Below are 13267 nucleotides of genomic sequence, written 5' to 3'. Positions count from 1 at the left end.
TGGTCTTTTGGACACGTTTCCTTCTTTTTCCATAGTTGTTTTCAAACCAAAATGTACAAAACTCTATAGATTGTTTCTTCCTTTTTTAAGCACTCAGGAAGATGATAGACTTTTTTCTTGGCTCGAAGTATTGGAAGACTATATCCCCCATGAGGAATCAATCCTTTATTTATTCTTGAATTATGATTACATGAGAAAGCAGGAACTTGTTCTGTAGGTTAATGTACAATAAAATCTACTTTAGATGACAACAAGCTCGCAGCAACGGCCTCTGCGGTATCCCAGTTATGGTGTACAGATGACAATACCCTGCATTCAACCAGTCAGTAGAGACACTGAGAGGTCAAATATGCCAGTGAGTTTCATTTGCTATTTTATTCTGACTGTACTAGAGTTAGCTGCTCTATCTAAATTAACCGTATCATCTCCATTCTTGTCATGAGATCACAGGATGAGTTTGCATCTCCAGGTTGTTATTTATCTGAATTGTTGTAGATCTTTGTCTAAATGCACCATAAAGAGCTTCTACATGACACCTGTTTCAGAGGATCTCTAAACTTAGTTAAGACTAGATTAGCTGCTTACCTTTTAGATAAATAGGAATCCTATATCTTTGTCTGGATACACTGTAACATGTGAAAGGCATCTAAGAAAAGTTCTGATTGGTGACATCCATGCTGTCCCAGGAATTATGAATATGAATATTCTTAGAGTAGCTGAACAGGTCATTAAGTGATTAATAAACAATTATCTGTTATTTGAATTGCAGTCTGAGCTTGATCAATGTGTTATACAATTCAAGAATCCTGGGCTAACCTTTGTTTCAGTATCTTGTTCCCTAGCAATTGACTAAATGATGCTCTAGAATCTACGCAATAGGTACATGTTATTAACCAATCTTCTTGATTCCATTTTTTTACTGAACATTGACTTATTTCCCATACTTCTTCCACTCGTATTTTGCTGCTGGACTACTCCTCAGAAAATTGTGACCCAGCAGTTACTCATGGACACCACATCACATTCTCGTTTGCACTGGGAACATATTCTGCTTCATGGCCTGCGTGATTTTCTTACCTCTGGGATTTCAAGTAAGTAACTTTGTTCTTCTATGATCACGAACTTTATTTTATTCAGTTTCATATTTGACATGTTTTTATACAGGCAATGTTATTCATGCATGTTTCCTAACCAGTACTCCAACAAAGCTTATGTGTTCTGTTAATACTATTGTGAACAGTTTTTAACAAAGATTTTTGGAAACTTTCCAATAAAAATGCAACAGAAGCAGACAAGGAGAGGTTAGGCAAACAGTGCTGCATTATACATGGCCACATATAATACTGAACTCAAGAAAGGCTAAAGAAATATATTTGCTCAAAGGGACCATTTATGGGAAGTAATGGTAATAAACATAAGTAAATGTTTCAGAATCATCTTTAGTTTAAAGAAATGGCAAAGACCAATGCCATCCTTAGTACAGATGATCTTGTCTCAAAGTATTGTAATAATACTTTCTATTTTTCAAGCGTGTGTGAACCAAATGTTGCTTCAAAAATAATACTTACAAATGCTTTCACAAATCGAGAGTTTACTCTAAATCTTTGTCAGTATCGGCAAATACAAAGTAAAGTTGTCATCAAGTGATTAAGGCTATACATGTTTTAATGTTTGAGCTTTAAGTAAAGAATTGTGGCTATCTTATACTATTCCAGAAAACATTGAGTAGTATTGTCTAAACGGCAGTGGCATACGCTATCTTTATCTACTCCCTTCTTCTTTCAGAGATTTTTTATGTATCTTGGTCAGATCTGCAAGCAAGAATTCTACATGTTCCTTTCTCTATGCAATCTGCCAATTCCTCACGCCCTGTATTGGGATAGGTGAGAATGTACATGGGCCTCTTTGCCATCTCACAACTGATGTATACTTCCTTAGAGAATAGGACTGGGTAGGGCTACAGCAGTCCCTGGGTTATGCTAATAGAAAAGTAGAGGGCCTTAAGAAGCTTATGACTGATCCAGCTTCTTTTCAAAATCTTGATGATCAGCAGAATGAAACAGCAAAATTTGGCATGAATTAATTTAATATGAAAGGTTTGTTCCTTCTCTGTAGTACCATTCACTCTCATACAAGCATCAAATATTTTAACATTTACTGAGTTTTGCAGAAGGAAACCCCTCAAAACCAATTTCATTACTTTGGGCTTTAATGTGAATCCATGACAATATTGAATCATTATAGCATGGATACAAGTGTCACTGCTGCAGATGGAAGCACTCTTCTAATAAAACAAGCCTGACTAATTCTACTAATGCTCTTATTCTGTTTTAGACCTTCCTTTTTCTCAGAGATGTATCAAAAGTTGAAACATGGGCTTCCAGGAAATGGAGATTTTCTCCAGCAGGCTCATCGCTATTTTTATATTAATAACATCTGAGCAGCATGCTTTGGGTATATACTGGATTTGCTTTTGTACTTCGCATCTTCTTTGAATCCCAAATTTCTCATGACCATAACACCAACAGAGATTAGTTATTGATCAGGGCTTGCTTTGCAGTTTAAGTTTTATTTCCCCAGCACTGATATCCATGCATTAGTAATGTGTGACATATATGTACTTCACCCCTAAAAATAAATTTCAAATGCATTTTTATCATCACATCTCTTCAGCTTCCCTCAATGTAGAAAATTATATAATACTACTCCACTCAGCTGCTCTGCTTTTTAAACTCTTCTAAATATTACATGACAACTATAACAAGTATAATTATGTGTTTAATTTTAAAAATGCTGAATGAAAACCAGTAACATTGATACAGAAATTAATACTTTTAGAAGCTGCAATAGCACAGCTTTATTTGAAATCAGTTAGTAGAAGCTTAATAGTGTTACCCTCAAAAAAGCTATGAGATCCTATAGTTTTGCTAAAACAATTACTGAACTTTTGTAACTTCCAACAAGCCACTGTAGAAGTGGATTTTTTTTTTTTTTTGGTCTAGACATTGCCTAATACAATCAAGTGAGGTAAAAATTACAAACATATTGGCATCTCATTTTAATGGTTATAAAGTTATGAAGTGAGATGATTTCATAAAAGAATGAAACAAGTCATTCTTTCAGCAAACGCATGGAAATATAAATGCGTGTCTATGCCTCACACTTATCCCCAGGCTATTATCAGTCTGCTTTGTCAAGAGGTTCCTCAGTATAAATGGGCTTTTGCCAGATCAGAATTGCCTTGCTGGCTTCAGGGTTAAGCACATGTCTTGCTAGTGCTGAGAGCAGGGAAGGATGGTTGGAAACCTCCAGCAACAGAGGCAAAGCTATTGGATGGGAAAGGGGCAGAAGAAGGCAAAGACTGTCAGGAGTGGGATCGTGGATGTTTTTTCTTTCCCCCTTTTCGTCAGTGTTTGTCAGGTATCTCATTTACCCAAAGGTGACCCATAGGTGACACCACTAATGAGCAATTTCTCCACCAAGAATCTGCTTCTGTTATCAAAGAGATGATAAAGGAATTCTATCGTTTTTTAAGCTAGCATAATCATTATCAGGATTAGATCTTGAGAAATAAGCTGTATTCTTAAAATCCATTTTCCACAGCTAAAAGTCAGAAATGGGAGGATTGTCTGATTTCTTTGTCCTTGTCTTGTCCCTTGAAGACTCACAAGACCCCCAGACTTTATACTCAGACCAGGATCTCTCCGAGGTCCCCTAATTTAATGTGATGTCATCACAGACTCAAAAAGAATCTCTTGACTTGTCTTGATCAGCTACCATTTCAAATTACTTCCGCAGGCAAATCTGAATGCTCTCTGGTGAATATCTGGAGGGAAAACTCACAAGCATATGTGATTTATATGTTTTAGCTAACCAGCCCCCCAAAGCCACTCTCTTTATTGTACTTTTAAAAGTCTACGCAAAACAAAGCTGAGGTTTACAAAGTCATTGGAGGAGACAAAGTGAAGCTCTCTGAGAGTATAAAGATAATGTACTATGTATAAAATATATGTAATACATACATTCTGGATTTTGTTTTTTCATGTTTTACATTGATCACAAATATAAATAAAAAGTTAATATGCTTATTCTACACAAAACTAATTCGCGTGATACACAGATAAATGCTACAAAAGAAGAAAAACTGTACTTTATAATGGTGTAATTCTGCACATATATGTCCAAGATATATTCCTTTTCTGTGTACTTCTTATTTTGTAGAATGAATTCACATAGGTGGCCCAGGGATAAGAGCCACTGTTGAAATGATAAATGGGAATGGGTAGCATTTGGGTGTAGGGCAAATCTTCCAAGTTTAAAAAGCTGCAAGCCATCATTGGTAGCTTAATTTAGAAACAAGCAGTGCTAGAGACTCACACTGCTGTGTTAGCTAAATTAGACTAATCTGTTTAACTTTGAACACATTTCCAAATAAATTACTGGTGTGTGCTTGAGCAACACAGAGAAGCTGCAGAGAAGCTGGCAAAGTGGCTGTGCACTGTGAGCTTAGAAAAAGGATTCAAAATCAGGAAAGGAATCAGAAACTCTAATTTCAGTTTCTGCAGTCTTTGAGAGAAAGCGTGCCAATCAATAATTAGAGTAACTGACAGAAGCTGTGCATGGTGAATGCAGCAGAGGCAGATTTTAATATACTGCCTGCAATTTGTGTGCAATATAGTAATAAAAATAAGGAAAACGTAGCAGTGAGTCAGTTAAGAAGAAAAAAACCAAAGCGTTTTAGTGTTTTCCATGTACAGTCTGTTTAGTCAATGGAATGAGACAACTCTGTCCAGAAAGCAATTTGCCTTGTTTTAGAAAGGGAGTGAATTGCTTTCTGGAGTGCATCACTCTGCCTGCTCATTTGTTATGGAAAAAGCCCAGCTAGATGGTAAAGAACATACCCTACATTTTGGAGGAATCTATAATAGTTTAAAAACTTTTACTGAAAACCTGTTACATTCAGATAAATCTGAAAAAAAAAATGTAATAATGTATTGAAAAAGCAATTGTGTTGAACATATGCCTACATTGTACACTGTTATGAATGCCTATACACACCTTTTCTGAAACAACAGAATCACAGAATGGCTTGGGTTAGAAAGAACCTTAAAGATGATCTAGTTCCAAAATGTCAGCTGTGGAAAGGGTTGCTACCCAGAAGATCAGGCTGCCCAGGGCCCCATACAGCCCGGCCTTGAGCACCTCTAGGAATGGGGCATCCACAGCTTCTCCGGGCAGCTGTGCCAGGGCCTCACCGCCCTCTGAGTAAATAATTTTCTCCACATATCTAATCTAAATCTCCCCTCTCTTAGTTTAGAATAATTCCCCCTTGTCCTGTCACTATCAGGCCAGGTAAAAAGTTGGTCTCTCTCCTGTTTTAAGCTCCCCTCAAATACTGGATGACCGCAATGAGGTCTCCCTTGCGGCCTTTTCCAGGAAAAACAGATCCAACTCCCTCAGCCTGTCTTCATAGGAGAGGTGCTCCAACCCTCTGATTGTCTTCATGGCCTCCTCTGGACCCACATCAACTGCTCCACATAAACAAGGATTTAAATCTATACTTACATAATGGTATTAAAAATTTTCCAGAAGTCCTCAGTAGTTTTCTTACAAGTACTGTAGTTTTTCCTACGATTCTTAAAACAGAAGAATCTTTGTTGCAACTTCAGTGTATATTCTGATATGTTTGTATTGATAAATAGGTTACAGTTTGCAGATACTGAGTTGCTGTTCAAATCTCAACAATTTTTTTTTTTTTAAATATTTTTCTGTATGGAAAGGATTTTCTGTTTGTGCTTTCTTCTTTTTTCTTTTTAACTAAAAATAACAGTAGGTGAAATTTGCATCCACATAAACCGATGTACAGATTTTTCAAACCCTTAAATATCCTCTGAGGAAGTACATGGGGAGAAAGTAGACGTGTAATACATTATTCAGAAAACCTATATAGTCATGTTTGAACAGCCAAATCGTTCTACATCTGTCCTAATGATGAAGAATTGGCAAAAAAAATCAATTGCAAGATACAAGTAGACTATTAGAAGATTCAAAAACTCATAATCTATCATCCAAACTGGTTTTCAGAAAGAAAGATGATTATTTTTTCATTAAAAAAAATGAACAAAAATTACCACCAACAAAAAAACAATAACCACAAACTCAACAACATAAAAAAGCAAACAGAATAAGACAGTTAAATTCTTCTGATCTTTATATAACCCTAGAAGCACAGATTGGAATGAAGGGCCTGACATCTGCAAACTCTATTCTAAGTAGAGGGAGGAGATTTGCATGCAACTCAAAATATAACAAACCTTCTATTATTAAAAAGGGTGTTTTTCTTTCCTTTTCTTACTGCTCAGCCTTTACAGAAGTAATAATTAAAGTTTCTAGAAGAAAAGGAAAAGGTTACTTTTTATTACTGAACTTCACTGGTATCCTTTGGCACTTTAAAGTAAAGCTAAAATATGTGTAGGTAAATAAAACTTCTTAAAAGCATGTATGTTGCCATCTCACTTGATTATTTTGCTAGTAAATCCATTTAACTGTGATGTTTTTAAAGGCAGTCCTGCTGAGAGGATTTGATGTAGCGCAAATTAGACAGTAGAAAGTTACTATTATAAAAGATGTATTGTCAATTCCTGCACAGCTACCTTTTAGCTGCAGATTACATCCTGAGGGCAACAGCACCAGGGACAGAAAACCTATCTGGCTGATTTGTGTCTTTTAGAAATTTGTAATCTCACATTCTGCATGAGACAGGATGCAGGATCTCTCCCTGTAACTTCAACATCAAACTCATGCTTTTGCTGAATTAAAGTATATACAACAATTGCTCCAAAAATAATGCCTCCTATTTTATTCGGTTGTCCTTTGATGTCAGAGGCAGATGTTGATGGTGTGACAGCAGACATTGAACCTTTCTGCCAATATTTTGTTACATTTTGTTGCTGTGAGACAGATGGCAGCAGAGGGGCAGTCGGACAAAATGGCATCTGACATGGAAGTGTGTATGAAGCAAAAATGTGTCACTGAATTCCTCCATGCAGACAAAATTGCACTCACTGACATTAATTGACATTTGGTGAACATTTATGGAGGCCGACCAGTGGGTATAAACGCAGTGAGGTGTTGAGTTTTAGCAGTGGTGACAGCAACTGTGGGTCACTTCCACTGATGCAGGCAATTACAAGCACAGTATGCAGGCTCCTGTTCATCACTGGTGAAGATACAGAGCTAATGGTGGCGACTGTTGAAAAACAGTGCTTTGTAGCTGAGAATTTCTATCAAATAGTATTTTGTGTTCTTTGTATCTGTTGTAGTTTCCATGCAAATAAACAGGAGGCATTACTTTTGGAGCGACCGATGTGTTTTTGAATTCTATCCAATCTCAAATCACTTTTTCAAATGAAAAAATGTAGCTACATATAGTAGTTGAACCTTGTTCTTTTTGCAGCATATGCTGAAAGCAGGATAAGTTGCACAATGCTCTGCAGGAATGCTCTTCAATGAGCTGGTAGCAGAGCACAGCTTATAACCTGTGGATGAGACAAGGAAAGTAACAAGGCACCTGATTGGATGTTTAAGTTGCTAATATACTTTTTTCTCATTTATATGACGTGATGGTTTATGCTTGAGATGTAGTTACAACTTTTATTCAATGACATGTATTCAGCTTGTCTAAGTTTAAGAAGCAGTTCGGAAGAGCTTTGTCTTTACATGAAAGAGAAAACTCCTCAGCCTAAAGGAAGTCTCTGTTTCGGAAGAAGCTGTTGTAACCAGCTGCTAGAACCATTACAGCCCAAAGTGCAACCACCGCCCATGAATATTTTAAGTACACTGAAGAGCTGTTTTTTTCCTTTAGTCCTTGAGACACTTAATATATTTGAGGATAACACAATAAATCATGCTAACATTATCGATAACTTGCTTTGATTAAGTTACTTATTTATATTAAGTTTTATAGCAAAAAGAAATTTAAAGCCCTAGAATCTCTTCCTTTATGCAGCATTTGCTGTTGTACACAACATTCCTTTATCATAATGATGGGAGTATATCATGTTTAACATTTCTGCAGTAAATTCTTTGGAACTTTTACAATCTTCTGTCTTCAGATAAACAAGTCTTAGCTCCGAACAAAGAAATGTACCGCACTTAAATTGGCTCAATTACCACAGAAAAATAATTGTCTGACAAATGCTGCTCTTTGACTCTGTTCATGAGCTTCCCTTAAACAATCCTTTTAAACTTGAAATTGACACAAAGACCCAAATACTGATTCTGTAAAGGCTTATTATGAAATGCTTTATTACTTGCAGCCTGTTAGCCTCACTGATTTTCCTTTATACTCCATCTGTATTTGAAAGTAAATAGCACAGGGCTCACTCTTCAGCCCTCAGGTGCCATAATATACACGTGTTAAAATCTCTCCCTCTGCTAGACAGAGCACCCTTACAGGCACTGTCTATTAGGAACTGTCCTGGTCGCAGCTCAAGAGGGCACAAGTCAGAAGCACAGCAGAGGGCACCTTAGCCACTACAAAGTAGTACCATGTACTAGTGTTTGAACATTGGGTCCTACTCTGCTTACTGTAGTAGCGAAAATGCAACCCTCAAATAATTCATGGTGTGTAATGCAGTTATATACTTCAGAGCTGAAGTGTTGTTTTCCAACTGTTTACTTAGTTACAGACCATTATGTGGCTTGACATCAGCAAAGGACAAGCCAAGACACATGGTATTGCTTATTGTCCTTGAAGGGCTTTTTCTGAACAAAGAATAATGAGTAGGAGAGATTGCTGAGAAAAAAAAGTGAAATCTTCATCTCTCTCTTTACTGATAGTAACATTTTAAATTCCTGTAACCAGGCCTTTCAAATAAAAATAACCAGCCATAGTTATGCATAACTATTTGCCGCTTCAAACAAGAGCTACGATTCTGTAGCAGTAAAGATCAGGCAGTTTTCCAAACATCAAAATGGAGAAAAAACTCTTTGTGAAAAATGTTCGTGAGTAGTACATAAAAGACAAAGAAGCAATGACAAAGTGTATAGCTTCTTAGGATCTGAAGATTTTTAAAGATTGTTTTGTTAGCTTATTGTTTTGTTAGTCATCCAAATCTGAGTCTTAATGTGGAATTTCAAGGTAGTATGAATAAATCTGGAGGTAAACATCTTTAAAATCTCTGTACATATGTTTGCCCATAGCAGTGTACTGACAACTGTGCTTTTAAAGGAAGCAAAACTCAGTGAAAAAGAGCAACTACACATGAACACCACCAGACATCTTCTGTTTGTACTCTGACATAGTGTGTTGTCCTTTCTACACCCAGTAGGCTTCAGTGTATTCATGGTCAGAGAGGAGCTTGTTCTGCTTAATCTAAGGAAGATCTGAAATGATACTATGTGTCCGTGGTAACACAAAGCAGGAGGGGTATAGGTGCTGCATTGCTCTTGTGTATGTCTCCTGTGCAGCTGCTCTGGATGCTGAGAATGAGCAAAATATCTGGCTACATCTGCCGAGAGAAGTGAGTCAAGACTCTTGTCTTCTCAGTCAGTCAAGTCTGGACATTTACAGCCACTCAGATGCGAGACGGGTCTGAGATGAACAGAACAGTTCTCTAGTCACCATAGTTAGAGCTGACAGTGTCAGCTGTATCAGGAGCTTAAATACCAAATTCACATGTAAATGAAGACACTGCAGGCACCTTCATGTGTCTTAATCTTGACCTGTACCTGACTTCAAAGACTTTTTTTTCTGGTGTTCACACACAGATATCTACTGCTGTTTGACATGTCTTAGTAAGCTTCAGATGTCCATGTACTTTGGTCTGAAGGAAACCCCTGGCATTTCAGATCAGAAGCTGAAGTTCAATAAGGATACCAGAAGGCATCGTATACGTGAGCAATGTTATGAACGAAAAATGTCAGGAAGTTAATAAAGGTTTGGAAGAAGCTCTGTGCGCCACCAAATCTTTGACAGAAAGTGCTACTTCTCCATACTCCCCTTAATAATATATTTCGACCTGAACTCAGTGTATCCTTCCTAATCTTCAGTTCTTTATATTTCCATTTGCAGGACGTGCAGACTTCCTCATGATCCCAGACCCAGTCTCTCCTCCTGTTCTGCCTCTCAAAGCATGAACAAGTTCCTTTAAGATCAGTCTCAGAACATTATTCTTTGTGGATGTGCTGCTTCACTGTAGTAGTAATGAGTTCCAAGGCTCTTTCACATCACAGATACCCAAAGACACATTGTTCTTCACCTCTTGTGCTAACAGTCCTAAGGAAATATTTGAAATGGCTGTATCTGTAAAATTTAATGAGATGATATAGTTCCAGAACATGCTGAGACTGAAATGGAATTTTGTAATAAAGGGACAAGTAGTCAAAATGCTACATTAACTTCAAACTTCAGTAAGTGTGAGCTGATAATTCAGTTTTCTAAATCAAACACTCTCTGGGTGTACAATAATATAAGTAATTGTTTCAAAAAACCACAGCTCTGAATAAATGAAGTTTTGTTTTGTAAATTCAGCACTGAAAGATTATTAAAAAAATGTTATAAGCCAACCCTGTGATTCCAAATTCAAACTAGGACAGATTGCTTATCGTTAGCAGATGAGTACTCTAGAAAGAGAAACAGGTTCACCAAACTCAGACCATGACAAGAAGGTGACTACTGTAAGCTATTTTTTATATGAAAACACAATAATCAAATGGTTTTTCATGACAGTAACCTTGAATAAAAGGGGGAAAAGTAGAGAAGATGAAATCACCTGTTCCAGTTTCCTATAGACTACTTGTTATCCTTTTTTTTTTCAGCTATTTAATGGCACCAAAACCCTTCCATATGGCCATTCCATTTTATGTATTGAACTTCACAATTGAATTTTGTTAAAAGTGGTTTTCTAAGAGGTGAAATGAGGAAAAAGCTCTGTACTATGAAAAAGTTAGTGTACAACATAACTGAAAATGCATTATAACCAATATACAAACTCAAGTAATGAAAATACTGTCTTATCAGAAGCAAAACAAGTGAACTGTAAATTTGGAAACAATGACAGAATAGCATGGAGTATGGCAGTGATTTCTGGCTGACAAATGAAAAATCACGATACACAGTAGAAAGCACTGGCCATATTATTAGGAAAACACATCGGTTCAAGGTTAAACTATCTTCTGAAATATTAATATGTTTTCCAAATCTTGTTTCTTCTCACCTTTGAAAATGTGTTTTCAGAGAAGCTTCAGATTTTTGCATGGCAAGACCTTATTTAGAAATAAAAACATGTTCATAAAAGTTTCAAATAATTAAAAGCATTAGATGCTAAAGCAGTCCTGTTTGTTTTTAATAAGCTCTGTTACAGTTACAGTACAAAGAAAACATTCCAGTGAGTGAATGCTCCTATTTCCAACTTTCTAATCTGTAATTTTCCTCAAGTTAGATCAAGTACTATTTTGATATGGAAACTAAAATAAGCATTAGTGAGGTATGTACTTAATGAAAACTGTGTTATAAATGAGTTGCATTGCCTTTTCCAACTGCTAATTTAAAAGCATTTCATGCAATGCTGACTATATTCTATGCTGTGAAAAAATATTTGGGTAAAGACAGATGCAACAGCTGTGACATTTTATGCATGTCTAGATTGTTAGGATTCTTTAGAGTAGTCCTCAACAAAATGGTGCTGCTGCTGCTGCTGCCATAATCCGTGTATCCATAGTACTGAAAGCCAGGCCACATTCTTTGGTTTCTTTTTAAAACTATTGGATAAAAACTTGGCCTCAAAGTCAAGTCAAAAGAAAAGTTACCATGACTTGAGATGGGCCCAGGTTTCTCTCATGAGAGGAAAATGCATACAATTTTGCTTGAAAGTCTAGATTTGATTCAGCATTTTAGATTTATTAATTAACTCCACAAATGAAAGTGCAATGTGCATTTTATCAACTAACACATCCATTCCCTTATGTACTTTGTGCTTATTTATTTTTCCTAACATTTCAGACAGGAAAAGCCTATTGATCAATGTTATACTAAGTGTACTGTTTGTATGCATGTATTCACATTATAGCAGTGTTTCTTGCACACTGTACTACACTAAAATGAATCTTAATTCCTTCATATTAATACAGGAAAAAAATAGAAATTAATTTGTTTAAAGTAAAGCACAATGTTGTAATCTGTAGAGATTTTGTGGATAAAATACCAACTACATTTCTATAGATTCTGGTTATTCTATAGCTTAGCATTCAAGTTATGTGCATGAGCTAATAGTTGGCTCAGAAGCACAATAACTGTGTTAAATTATAAATATGTTCTCAATATTTTAAATTACACTTGGAAAAATTATTGAGTCTGAGGACTGGATGCTTCAGATGTTTATTAATTAAATATAGGTTATTTGATTGAATCAGTTCCAAGTTAATGATACTGACAAAAAATTTTGCAGATTTTCTAATAGATGTTTAGGAGACTTACTGGAAACAGCTGACTGCTTTAATACCCACTGTAGCAGAGATATTTCCCTTTTATTTCCACAAAGCTGCTATCAGTATTAACACAATTTCCAGCACAGATGGTTCTGCCATTGGAAAGGTAAAGGAAGGAGCAGTTATTGAAAGCAGTGAGCTACAGTTTAGTGTTTGTCTGTTAGTGTGGCAAAATATTAATAGGATAGTTTCGAGTAAGTTTACTCTTTAAAGTAGTAAGAAAATATGAAATTATTTTCTGTACAGCTAACAATTTAATGAATTGTCTTCTAATTTTTCTTTCACGTTTAAAAGGATCAAGCTGTATTATAAGGATTTACCCTTCAGTAACAAAGAAGTTCTCAGAAGAACCTCCAGGGACAATGACTCCACCACCTCCCTGGGCAGCCTGTTCCTTTTCTTGACAACTCTTTCTGTGAATAAATTTTTCCTAATACCCAACCTGAGATATTATGCTTGGGATTGCCCTAACCCAGGTGCAGGACTTTGCACTTGGCCTTATTGAACCTCATTATGTTCTCATCAGCCCACCTCTCAATCCTGTCAAGGTTCCTCTGGATGGCATCCATTCCCTCCAGTGTGTCAACTGCACCACTCAGCTTGGTGTTGTTGGCAAACTTGCTAGGCGTGCCCTCAGCCCCATGGTCCATGTTTCTAACAAATATGTTAAATAATACTGGTCCAAATACTGTCCCCTGAAGAATATCATTCATCACTGGTTCCCACCTCTGTATTGAGCCACTGAATGTAACTCTTTGAGTGTGACCATCTAGCCAAT

At 36.4% G+C, this 13267-nt stretch overlaps 1 long non-coding RNA gene across 1 annotated transcript in view; it reads left to right on the top strand.

The window, feature by feature from the left end:
- Window positions 1–2849, top strand: part of LOC110392700 — a 44192-nt gene extending 41343 nt beyond the window's left edge. The window contains exons 6-7 of the long non-coding RNA XR_002434573.1: window positions 983–1091; window positions 1786–2849. This is a non-coding gene — a long non-coding RNA (uncharacterized LOC110392700). The remainder of the gene's footprint in view (window positions 1–982; window positions 1092–1785) is intronic.

This window comes from Numida meleagris, chromosome 1 (assembly GCF_002078875.1).
Source record: "Numida meleagris isolate 19003 breed g44 Domestic line chromosome 1, NumMel1.0, whole genome shotgun sequence".
In the NCBI taxonomy this organism is placed as follows: Eukaryota; Metazoa; Chordata; class Aves; order Galliformes; family Numididae; genus Numida; species Numida meleagris.
Note: the sequence above shows the minus strand (reverse complement) of the source record. Positions and strands in the feature narration are given on the sequence as shown.